Source organism: Acomys minous, assembly GCF_964271855.1.
Source record: "Acomys minous genome assembly, chromosome: 8".
NCBI classification, from domain to species: domain Eukaryota; kingdom Metazoa; phylum Chordata; class Mammalia; order Rodentia; family Muridae; genus Acomys; species Acomys minous.
Window position 1 is genome coordinate 958,539 of NC_140489.1, and position 13,505 is coordinate 972,043.

Here is a 13,505-nt window from a genome sequence, read left to right on the forward strand (position 1 = left end):
CTCTTCAGATTTCTGATTTCACTGAAAAAAAAAAAAAGACAGAAGGCAGGAAAGAGGCCAGAGTCTGACTTCAACAGATTGAACTGTGTTTATTAGCAAGGGCAGCCTCTCTCCCTTGGGAAATGAAGGGGTCTGCCATGGGGAAAAGTTGGTTGCAACCCTATATAGAGGCAGGGTGTAAGGAATAAGAGGAAATGTTGCAGTTGTAGGGGACTATGCGTCTCACCCTCAGTCCCTCCTTCCTGGGATCGTTTGTCCAAGGCTGGCAGACTATCTTGGGAGACAAGCTACCTCAATAGACATCCCTTTCTGGCCTGACCAATAATCCCTCTGGGATTGGATATCATTATGAAACAAGAGACACAAAGAGAAGGCAGTGGTTAACACACACACACACACACACACACACACACACACCAAGTAAGTCCTAAATTCAACAGAGAAAGTGTCCAGAAAAGTCCAGATCCACTACAAAGACATCTAGAAATGTCAAGTACGTCACAGCAGCTCTCAGCCATGGCCGTATCTTTCTTTGGAACCAACCACCCTTCCCTCTCAGGAGACATGACTGTCTCATGAGCCTTGAAACAATGGGAACACCAATGAGGGTACCAAGAAACAAGAATGAATTTAAAAAAATAAACTATGCAAAGGTATCAGAGAAAAGAAAAGATGTAACAATGTCACACCTGTTTTATAACTAACCTAACCAATATTATATACCATACCACCTTTTAATCAAATTGTAGTATGCCTTCATGTAGAGTCTACTGACTTTCTGCCCACTGACAGTAGAGATGTCCTATGACCTTGTGAAAGTTTGCTATGTTAGCATCAACTCATGTATTCACTTTTTGTCTGAGCTTTTATTCCAAAAGGATCTGTGAGGTGACAACATAGGCTTGTGGAAAGTTTACCTATAAGAAATAGTTAAAGGAGTGTCTTAGTTACTTTTCTATCACTGACCAAAAATGACTTATGAACTTATAAAAATATATAAAACAAGCAAGCAAGCAAGAATAACAAAAACTATTTACTTCTTCTTATAGTTCCAGAAGGTTAGAGTCCATAGTGGCAGAGTGAAAACATGGCTGCAGGGGCAGCTGAGAGCTCACACCTCAAATCACAAGCAGGAGGCAGAGAGAGCACACTGGAAATGCAGTCTCAAAGCTCTCCTCGATGACACACCTCCTTCAACAAGGCCACACCTACAAATCCTTCCCAAACAGTTTCACAGACTGGAAAGCAAGTATTTAAAGATATGAGCCTATATGACATTCGCATTCAAGCAACCACAAGGAGGAAATAAAACATCTGAAGTGGAAGAATGTGAATAAAAGATGTGACAGCACTGTGGCTTTCAAACCTTTAGCTCCCTATCAATAATAATTATATTCACACTTATTAGGGTGGATGATAGTGGTGGTACACACTTTTAATTCTAGCACTCAGGAGGTAGAGGCAGGCAGATCTCTGAGTCCAAGACCAAGCCTGGTCTACACAGTGATTTCTGGGTAAGCCAGAGCTACACAGAGAAACCCTGTCTTGAAGCAAACAAATAATAATTGTGTATAGTTAAAAGTTTACTTTAAAAAAAAATCACAAAATGTGCGGAGTGTGGTAGTGCATGCCTTTAATCCTAGCATTCAGGAGGCAGAGGCAGGTGAATCAGTGTGAGTTTGAGGCCAGCCTGGTCTACAAAGTGAGTCCAGGACAGCCAAGGTTACACAGAGAAACCCTGCCTCAAAAAACAAAACACAAAACAAAACAAAACAAAATCACAACATGTACATAGCTAAAATCCCTTCTGCCTAGTTGAAAGTCAAGAAGAGTGCATCCTAGTCCATGGTGGCCTGGCAGAGTGTTGTTAATAATATCAGGGCTTAGGGTTGGAGAGATGGCTCAGAGGTTATGATTTTCTAGAGGACCTAAGTTCAATTTCCAGACACTACATGGTGGCTGACAACCATCTACAGTGAGATCTGGCACCCTCTTCTGGTGTGCAGGTGTACATGCAGACTCAGCATTATATACATAATAAATAAATCATAAAAAAAAAAGAAAGAAAGAAAATAGTGTCAGGGTTGGCCTTCTCTTTATGGCATGGCCAGGCATTGGTTGGATAATCCCTCAATCTCTGCTCTATCTTTATCCCTGCACATCTTGTAGGCAGGGTAAATTTTAGGTCAAAGTTTTTGCTGGTGGGCTGGTGTTCCCCTCCCTCCATTGGAGTCCTGCCTGGTTAGAGGGTGGACTCTTCAGTCTCCATGTCTCTGCTATTAGGGTCTCAGCTAAAGTCACCCCTGTGTCCTCCCAGGAGCCTCCCCAGCTTGTCTCAGAGATGCCCCTCCCACAGTTTCTCTTCCCTCTGCAGGCTCTCTGTCCTCCCCAACACTCTCCCCACATCTGGGCCCCACACTCATTTTCCTCAGCATTCCCTCTCCTATCCTGTTTCCTCTCTTCAAACACTTCCTCTGTCTGTCCTATTTCCCCTCTCAGTGAGACTCAAGCACCCTCCCTTGGGTCTTTCTTGTTACTTATCTTCTTTGGGATGTGAATTGCAGTAAATTTATCCTGTACTATATGACTAATATCTGCTTATAACTGTGTACATACCATGTGTGTATTTCTGGGTCTGCGTTACCTCTTTCAGGATGATCTTTTCTAGTTCCATTCATTTGCCTGCAAATTTCATGATTTCCTTTTTTTTAAATAGCTGAGTAGTATTCTATTGTGTAAATGTACCACAGTTCTTTATCCATTCCTCCATTGATCTGGGCTGTTTCCATTTTCTGGCTATAACAAATAAAGCTGCCATGAACATAGTTGAGCAAATGTCCTTGCTGTATGGTGGAAAGCTTCTGGGTATATGTCCAGGAGTGGATGTGCTCAGTCCTGATGTGACTTGATGTTCTGGGAGGGGTACATGGGGGAACGGCTTCCTTTTTCTGGGGGGGGCAGGGAATGGAGGAAAGGGGGAAGGGGGATGAAAGGTGGAACCAGGAGGAGAGGAGGGAAGGGGACACGATTGGGATGTAAAATGAATACATTAATTGATTGAATTTTAAAAAGAAAAAACTTTCAAAAAGGGATTCTAGGAAAGGGTTGATGTTGTTAAATTACCAAAATGTTATAGACAACTGTGAGGTAAAAAGATGGGAGAAGAGGAAGAAAGGGAAGGACAGAGCGAAGGAAAAGAGAAGAGGGAGGGATGGAGGGAGGCTGCAGGGCATTGCTCACACACTAGTGTAACACACTCTAGCAACCAGATGAGGGCTGGAAGGGAAACTTATCTCATCATCAAATCCTCAGACAGCTCCAAATGAGATAAGAATGCAAACTCCTGCTTCTGAAAATCTGTTTCCCCTGCACCCGTTTCATAAATTCTTTTACTCTTCAGTTTCCTAAAGCTGTGCACCCTAAGAAGACAGAGACTAAACAGCAAATCGGTCTAAAAGAAAAGCGTGGCCTCTCTAGGACAGACAGAGTGCATGGAGCAGGAGGCCTTGAAACAAAGAGGTCAGTGTGATTCTCAAGCATTGCGAAGGACAAAGCCTCCAAAGGAACAGAGAAAAGACATAGGTCTGATTAGTAATTCTGAAAAATACAAAAACAAATACAAAAAAAACCATGATTGTGACACCGAGAGATGCGGGAGGAATTGTAAAATTGAGTGTTTATGGGATGTAGTAGGAGCATAAGCTCAATAGCATAGATGCAGCTAGGTCGTTAAGAGTGTGCTGATAATCCTGAACTTCTCATGCTGTCCGGCTGTAGATGGTTGGGTCCACACGCTTTGGCTCACTATTCAAATCTCATTGCGCTGGAGTTTTATGTCGACTTGACACAAGCTGGCCATTTGGGGATCTCACCGTCCCTCCTGGACGGAATCCCACCATCTAATCAACTCACCATCTCTCCTTAGATGCCCCTGTGATGAAGAGGTATGTTTTGGTTTGTCTTCTCTGTAGGTCATAAAGGTACATTGGTTAAGGTTTTGGTGTGGAGCTATGTTTGTTCCCATCCCTTCCACACTCTGAAACACTTTTCTTTTTACATCCTTACCATAACACAGAGAAATTAGGAATCCAGCAATGATACTCAGCAAGGCCTCCGGCTTCGCCGCCCTTTGTCACAAGCAGTCAATACAGGGAGAGCTTAGATTTGATGTCTACACAGATTGTCTCAGGATATAGAACCATCTCTGTTATCTTCACTTTCAAGGTCTTGTCCTAACTCCTTTGTTCTTTCTGAAGCTCAGTTGTGTCATCTTTATCCTTGGTCTGGATAATAAAGATCTTAATAATCATCTTGCAAAAACAGAACAAGCAATAAGGAAGCTGATGCTCAAAGATTCCCAGGATGAGTTAAAGTAACAATAATAATAATAATAATAATAATAATAATAATAATAATAATAATAATTTGAGGGGTGAATTTACAGCACTGTAACTTTGGTGGTGAGGGGGTGTCTTTTAAATAGAAGCATAAGCATTGAGTGAAGCAATGGCTAAGATTTGAAAGAAAGCAGCTGCAACAGCCTGAACTCTACTGACATTTGAACTGTTGTGAATGTTGTCCTAAATATTCTAAAATAAATACTGCCTCAAGGGTAGAGAATAGACAGCATTTGGCTTTCATGTACAAGGTCCTGAATTCCATCTTAAGCATTACACACACACACACACACATCAATCTCAAGCATTACACACACACACACACACACACACACACACACACACATCCATCTCAAGCATTACATACACACACACACACACACACACACACACACACACACACACGCACGCACGCACACACTTAACTAAATACTTACTGAAGTAATGAAATAGTTTTAAAATTATGGTGTCCACTACTGATAGCCCAAAATGACTTGGTATGTTCCCATATACTGGCAGAAGCTTTATGATATTAATCTAGATAAAGTAAGGCACCTGGCACATGCTATTACAAACCCACCATAGGCAGAACCAGCCAGAGAAATGCAAATCCCAGCGCTCACTCCTACTCTGGAACTGGAACAAGTGGAGCTGCTTTTTCTCTTTGATGAAGATTATCATCTTCACTTAAAAATAGAAAACAAAAAATCCCCACTGTAGTCACACGAGATTTAATCCTCCTTTCTCTACATTGATTTCTGTTAAGATAAAAGATATTTTCCTTAACTCATTCCAACAAATACTTCTGAAATGAGTCCCATCTTATTGCAGTGAAATGTAACAGCTCACTCCCCAGCTGGGACCCAGTTGGCCCCTGACAGACAAGGTATCAGTATTTATTTTTGGTTGGTTGGTTTGGTTTGGTTTTGGTTTTTTGTTTTCTGAGACAGGGTTTCTCTGTGTAGCCCTAATGGTTCTTTCTTATCAAAGTAACACATGTGTGTGTGTGTGTGTGTGTGTGTGTGTGTGTGTGTGTGTGTGTGTGTAATTCAGTGATGGTATGATTTAAGGCTGATTCAGCCAGTTTGTTGGAATATAAATTGCTTTGTTCTTCTTGGGAGAGTAAACTGGTCAGGTCACTTTTATCTAGGGGCTTTATAATGTTCTTATTTTACAGCAGTCTATACTTTCCTAAAATTTTCAATATCAGGCCCAGGGATGTATTTATCTGGTAGAGTACCTGCCCAGCACATACATGGCTCAGAGCTTGATCTCCAAGGGCTGCCTACACCAGCATGATGGTGCACAGCTGTCCTGAAATTCCACCACTGAAGAGGTGGAGGCAGGTCATCAGTTACTACACAGGGAATATAAGGCCAACTTTGAGACCATGTCTCAAAAAACAAGCTAGAACAACAATAAAATGTAATACATAAGGACATCCAATGCATCACTGTGTATATTGATCATGTGAGGGAAAACTAAATGTTCAATATTAGGGGAGTATATAAAATTTTAAGATATGAAGTCTTAGCTGTTTAGCAGAGAATTTTTTTAACAAAAGAAAAATTTATTTTGATATTAGTGAAGGAAAAGAAAAAACATGTAATAAAAAGTTTATGAAGAGACAATTGTATGAGAAGTGAGATGAAGTCAGTTTGTATCTCTGCTTTTGACAATTCCTTCTGCATTTCAGTCAGCATCTGATTGTCACTAAAAAACAAAATAAAATTTAAATTTTTTATTGATGACCGGAGATAGGACTTAGCAACAGAGCACCTGCCTAGCATACAGGAGGCCCTGGAAATTTAAAAAGCAAGCAAGATAGACTTAATTGAGGTATAAACATCTGGATTAGTACAGAGGTAGGGACACCTACCAAAAAAAAATCTACATTTGTACATGAATGTCTGTCAGCATTCCAAGAGGTAAATATATATTTAAAATTATTAATCCAAATGTATGGCTAATTGATCTTATAATCAAAGTAGCAACAGGAGAGTATTAGGGTAACTTATAGAAGAGGACATACAATTTAGCATTCCAAGGGATGCTACCATGGAGCATCTTCCCACCTTCCTGTTCCTTCAGAACTTGGTTGTAGCTGGATCTTCTAGTAAAAATGGGAGTTTAAGGAGTGTCTCTCCCTTTGAAGACTAGACCTACAAGTCTATGTGTAAAAGGTTGTGTGTTGCTCTGTTAACACCATCCTTGTTTGTTCATATGTGTTACATAAGGCAAGATAAACATCCCTTAAGTACCAAGGTCCTTACTAACACTGTGTATAATATTACTCATTTCTGGAGAAAATCATACACAGTGACTATCACAAGAGAGGAAGCTATCAGAAAAATTAAATTAATAGCACAAAGAAAAATCCACAGGCAAGTAACTCGTTACATAAACATAATGAATTGTTTTTAGAGGTGGTGTTATGAATCAACGCATAGACACAGCACCCATTTCCTACAGCAAAAGGTTCATAGAAGGAAAAAGAAACTCTCCTGGGACAGGAGAACTTTCGCTTGTGATCATCTGGTTATAATTTATGTAAGACCTTGCAAGTGAGTGTTTGAGGCTTCTGAGACCTTTGAACAATTGAGAGTGAATCAGGCATGGCTGGATGTAATGTCCCCAGAGCAAAACGCACAGTGGAGAAACTGGGTACATTTCTGTTGATCAGCAGGTGCAGGGCAGCTGGCCAGCAGTAGCCAGGTAGCAACTAGGCAAGTTTGGTTCCTGAGACAGCCATGCGGTATTAGAGTGCTAAGGAGTAAGAATAGCCCAGCAGGTTCCAAACGAAGATACACCAAGCAGTAAAAAGGGAAAATCAACCACACAAGTTCACCCTCCAGGAAATGAGCAATACTAATTTCTTCACATCCTAATTCTTTTTAAAACAGCACAGAATAACATCCTTTCTAATGTTGTATTACATTTTACTAGTTATATGAAAGATATTCTTTAAAAATGTATTTTCCTTTTTGCTATAATCCTAATTAAACAAGACAAAAATGTGTAATTTTTTCAATGTAAGAGTCATACCTGTTTGGTGAGAGAGAGAGAGAGAGAGAGAGAGAGAGAGAGAGAGAGAGAGAGAGAGAGAGACAACTTTTAAATTTTTTTGTACTTTGATGAACTCAAATTTTAAAACAAACATAGCCTAAAAATTAATGCATTAAACAAGGAAAGAAATAAATGAAATCATTAAATGATTTGTGTTTTTAATTACTATAATAAGGAAAATAAGAAAGTCATTTCAAAGTATTTTTTAAAAAGTGGGGAAGGAGAAAAAGGTTTCACAAGAAGACCAACAGCTGTAGCCAACTAACCACGGCCTGAGAGGGGCTTGCAGAGACTAAAGCACCAACCAAGGACCATGCATGGACTGAGCCTAGGCCCCACCCGCCACCCCCACCCCCAACACCCCACCTCCTCCGTCCCCATTCAGAAGTAGCCAATAGGCAGCTCAGGCTTCCTGTGGTCTCTGACAGGGGCTCTGCTGCCTGCTTTTGACCACTTCGCCCTGGCTTGGCTGCCTCACCAGGCCACAGGGGAAGAGGATGTGCTCAGTCCTGATGCAACTTGACACTCTGGGGAGGGTTGTGGGGGAGCTCCCCTTCTCTGAGAAGTAAGATGGGGGGGAGGGGGAGGGAGGGAGGGTGGGACCAGGAGGGAGGGGGGCTACAATCAGAATGTAAATACATAATTAATAAAAAATAAAATTTGAAGTGTATATTATAAATAGAATGCTGCTAAAAATGTACATTTAATCACTCAACGTAAGAATACTGACCATTCTAGTTTCAATCTTATCCACGCATGAAATAAAACATAGAACTAAACCAGACATATTTTTCTTAAATTTTTTTTTTGTCTAAGGCAACTGGGAAGGGAAACACAGAGGTTCTATATGCCACCTTAAGACCCCATAGCCAACAGCTCACCTTTAAGTGACTTTTAAAATACCCGTGCTTTCACAGCAGAAAAGGAAAAAAGACATAATTTCTCTTCCAACAGGAAATCTACCATTACCCCACTGGGAAAGTAACCTCCTTGCAAAACAAGTAGAAAATTTTTTTAATTATTTATTTTTAATTTACTCACTTCACATCCCAACTGTAGCCCTCTCCCTCATCCCCTCCCGTCTCACTGGTCTTACCCTCCCTCCCTCTTTCCTGCTCCCTCCCTTAGTCCTCAGAAAGGGGGAGCCCTCCTCACCTACCACCTGGCCCCAGCCTATCACAAATCCTCTGGACCGCCTGCATCCTCTTCCTCTGTGGCCTGGAAAAGCCATCCCACAAGGGGGAGGTGACCAATGAGTGGGCAACAGGGTCCATGTCAGAAGCAGCCCATATTCCCCATATTATGTAGAGTTTTAAGAATGGAAAAATGTCACAAAATCTGACTTTCTGGGTATTCATATTAAAACACACCAATAAAAATAGTAAACATGTCACTGGCAAAGCATTTCATTTAATAATTACATACTAAGTAAAGCACGCCATTGTTCCTTCAAAGTTTATACAGTAGAAGAACACCATGTTCTGTTCCCAAGATATTTATTAAGTGGTTTAATTGCTCCCCAGTGATTAATACAATACTTAACTATGATGTTGTCTACAATATGTTAATGCCAAGGACATGGAAAGTGTAATGTATGTGTGAACCTTCCTTAAACTTAACTCCCACAGTTTTAAGTAACATAGTTATTCTTAGGAAGAAACACCAAAACTTACCTGGAAGTATAAAGGTTAGTCAATTGTAACCCAACACAGCTCAGCCTTTTAATTAAAGTTGAGGGTGGTGGGCATAATAAAGATTATTTCTCCCCAGACGAAGTTTACTTGTTTGACAGAAAATAGAGTGTACATGTAACTCAACAGTCTTGTTAGAATGCCACCTAAATCAATGAAAATATCTCTAAAATACATTTCCACCAGCCACAAAGTTCTTTCCCTTACAAAGGCCATTGTTAACTAAATTGCATGGGGGAAAGAACCTGCTTAGGAAAGAGGTGGGTCCGGGCTGAATAAGAAATAGGTATGCAAAAAAAAAAAAAAAAAAAAAAACCCGACACCCTGATCAGCATATACGCAGGAGCACAGCTTCCTGAAAAGATGGGAAACCTGACGACCTGGCCCCTGTGTAATTAGAGGCGTTAAATCGGGTGCAAAGCTGGGCAGTACAAATCCTTTACTTTCAGCAGAGCTAGAAAGTTATTTGAACTCTGGCAATGGAGAGGCCATCTACTTTCTTTTCTTTCAGGACTTAAAATGGAGTAGCCAAAAACTTGAAAACTGAAAGGACTGGTTCCCCCACAGACATAAAGATAACCCAAGGTGAATTATTGAAAGTTTCAAACATTTGAACAGAGTTCAGGGTGAAGTGAGCATAATGTAAATTGACTCATTGTTAGAGCCCTTTCAAATGGGTTGCAAGAGAGGAGAGAAAACTTGATAAGCAAGCTCCAATTTCTATGTGTTGATTTAGAAATCTTGAGGCTTGTGGGAGCTCAATTCGTTTAAAGGAAGAAACTTAAAGAAAGGAAACTAAACCAGGAAAATGGTGTGGAATGCAGCACTTGTTCAAATGGAGAACAAGGAATTTTTTTAAAAAATAATAGCAATAATAGTAATAATAATATAATAAAGCAAGAAAGCCTCCATTGTACTTTAACTGACAAATTTAGAGTTCTTACATTTTTAGTTTCAAGGTCTGGTTTCCTTTTGGTATTAAATAACCATGACGCATTTAGCGTCCAAATTGTTGACAATTCCTATCAAACTTGGCAGCCGATTAAATGTGAATTAAAAATCTCAAAGATTTAGTTCTCCTCAACTAAGTAGCATGGAACAGCGGAAGCATCTTTTCTCTCAACCTTCTCTACTGGAAAGCCCATTTCTAAATTGTGTGGGTGCAGATCTGAGTGGTTTGAAAACACTAGTGACCAGATCACCTCTTAAAGAGAGTTCATCTGCTCCAGGTCCACTATTTCTGCAATCAAGGAAAAAAACAAAAACAAAATAAAAAACAAGCAAACAAACAAATAAACAAAAAACACCACTAGTTCACCAAAAGTCACAACAGGGCTAGACCCAAAGACCCAAATCCCAGTGAGAGCTAACCTCAGGTGGCTCTTTGTCCTGGGTATGTTGTGCCTTTTCCCAGAGCACTGGCCCAGCTTTGTCAGAGCACTGTGTTTGTCATGGTTTAATCATCAAACATTTTTTTAACCTCAAAAAAATATTATCTTTTAAGTATTGGTTGTTTCCATTTTTTTTTTAATAAATCACCAATAATAAAACTTGAATATAAGAAAAAAAATACACTGCTTAGCAGAGGCTGGAAAGATAAAAGTAGAAATGGCCTAGATTGTCTGCAGGGGTTTGAAAGACACTTGTGGCTTGCTTACAAAGCTTCATTTAGCATTGAGCATTTTGTTCCTGGTGACAGCGCAGTGGGAATTCCTACTCCAACAACCCATGAAATGTTACTGCATAATTATTCGCCTTCTGAGGCCCATTAGAACTTATCAGCAGAGAAAGAAATTTAATTTAAACTCACCCCTCTGTGCTACAGAATGGCAGGGCCATGAGATCAAAGCACAAAGCTCTGTCCTTCAGTGGTTTGCAACACCTAGGACAATAGAGTGAGAGAACGCGGCATTCCAGAGCTTCCTGGCTTTCCGGACCGGAAGGAGTGGGGGTGGGGGCTCGCATCACCAGCTGGTTTCAAGGAGAAGAGCTCTGGAGGGGGACTTGTCCATAAAGTTCTAGAACTTGTGGTGGCCACGTTGCGTGTGCCCACCGCTGCAGGCATTTTGCTTTGCTTGCGTTGGGCACTCTACACACCAAATATATTTAAGAACTTCTTTCCTTCCCCACTATACATAAGGAGTCAACGGAAGTAAGGATTTTTAACTACAGAAGTAACTATGAGAGCCCTGTCTTGCACAAGTGTGCATCCCTAAGTGCTTAAGGAGAGTTTCGACAAAGCCTCAATCTGAGGTGCCTCACACCAATACAGACTGGTGCGTAGGCGCCATCAATAATCGTCAAATTCATTCCTGGCCAACCTCAAGGATACAAAGTAGATCCCAGTTAACAGAAACGCCCATAGGCCTGAGGCTTACAAGAATCCAAAGTGGGAAGAGTTCTGTCAAATGCCAGCTCCTTTCTTCAGACAGCCTGCCCGCTGCAGGTGCATTCTCCAAATGAGGATTTCAGAGGGCACATGATGCACTGCAAACGGTTGATCCTGGGTCTTAAAAATATATATCACCAACATATGGCCTGGAGAAGATTGGCAGCGCGCCCCGGTACTCAGCGGCCCAAAGAATAGCGTGGGGGCCCATTAGAGAGAAGGAAAGCAAAAAATAAAGAGGTCGTTGGGTTTTAGGTACAAGGCTTTAAGAGCACTTCAGTTCTACTCAAGGTATCATGAGTCTGTACCTTCCCACCGACTCTCTTCACTGCTAGGAAGCTAAAAAACAACAACAACAAAAAACAAACAAAACCAAAAAGAAACCTAAAGCTAACAAACAAGACAAAACGTAAAACAAGCAGCAACAAAGCACCGCCAAGTTCGTAAGTTTTCTCAACTAGCCAGTGCCAGTGCGGTTCGGTTTGGAGGAAGGAGATGCTACTGGAGCCCCAAGGTCAGGCTGGAGAGAGTCGCAGGCCGGGGCTCTGCAGCGCGGCCGCGGGGCACAGGGTGGCGCTCGCTGACCGCGCAGAAGGCGCAGGCTGCCTCGGAGCCTTTGTACGCGCGGGGCGCGCAGAGAGCCAGGGCAGAAGCGCCACAGACACCCCCAAGGAATCTTGGCCGCTGGGAGCCTTCCCGAGGCCGCCGGGGATCTTCCCAAGAGCTGTGCTTGCACGTGGAGGACGCCAAGCCGAGCCGGAGGGACTCGTCCCTGACTCCCCTGATTTGTTTCCAGAAAGCTGGGGAAACTGAGGGCCAGCGAGGAACTCAGCAGAACACGGGGTCACTTCCAGTGAGCCTTCGGAATTTAAAAGCCCGAGCAGCCAAATTGGAGAGTGCAAACAAGAATCCAAGTGTACGAGCCTAAAAAGATGGCTTTAGAACTAACGTGATAAGGGGCAGATTGTAGCAAACGCAATATGCCTGGGGCTAAATCACCCTCCTAGCTGCCTAGAAGTCCCGAGCCTCTTTAAGAAGCTAAGCCAAAGTAAAAATCTGCCTCCCTGCCGCCAAGAGACCCACAGAAATTAAATTAAATTAAACACGCGCCCAGGGACTGAAATAAAATAGACTCTTTCCCTCCCTCCCGCAGCAGTGTAATCAACGTTCAGCTGCCAGGGAGAGTCTACAAGGTGGCCGTCTTCCCCAGGAGCCAGGGGCTGGAGTCCAGGACACCCAGGGATTACTGGCTTTCCCCTAATCCGGAAGCAGGAAATCGGAGCATAACCAAATTCTGCATCTTAGTTTTTAGATAACAGCAACCATTGTGCTGAGCAAAGCCTTGGGAAGACGGCACTCGGAGAACTGAAGCCGGGGACCCAGAGAATATTGCATTACTCTATTAACACGTCTCCTCTCCTAAATCAGTTGTAGAATTTTAAGGCTATTTTGGAAAAGAAGCGCCGAGGGGGATGGGGCAGCGAGGAGGGGACGGGACCAGAACCTGTAACCATTTTAGTAAAGGGGGTGAAAATAAATAGAAATGCCTACTTGACGCAAACGTTTTCTTTAAAGGAAGAAAAATTTTAAAACCATACTTTATTAAAAAATACTGGGATCAAATCAGTATCTCAGTTATATGAAAAACAAATGAGTAAAATTTATCTCTACCACCTTAAGACAACCCGAAGATATTTAAATCTATACTTTTTCTCATACCTTTTTTTTTCTTTAACTAACAGGCCCCTCCCCAATCCTGTCTTCTGAGGCAATCTTCTATCATAAAACATTAATTTTCAATACATTTATTTTTCCGTTCGGTAGCATGACCGAAAGATCTATGGGGGAGAGAAAACGTTTAAGGTAGAACTTGCAGTCTACTTACGAAGCGGGAATCCCTGCTCGTCGCCGCGCCGGTCGGTCCCCTAGCTAAGGACACAATTGAGAAGTTATGCCAAGACT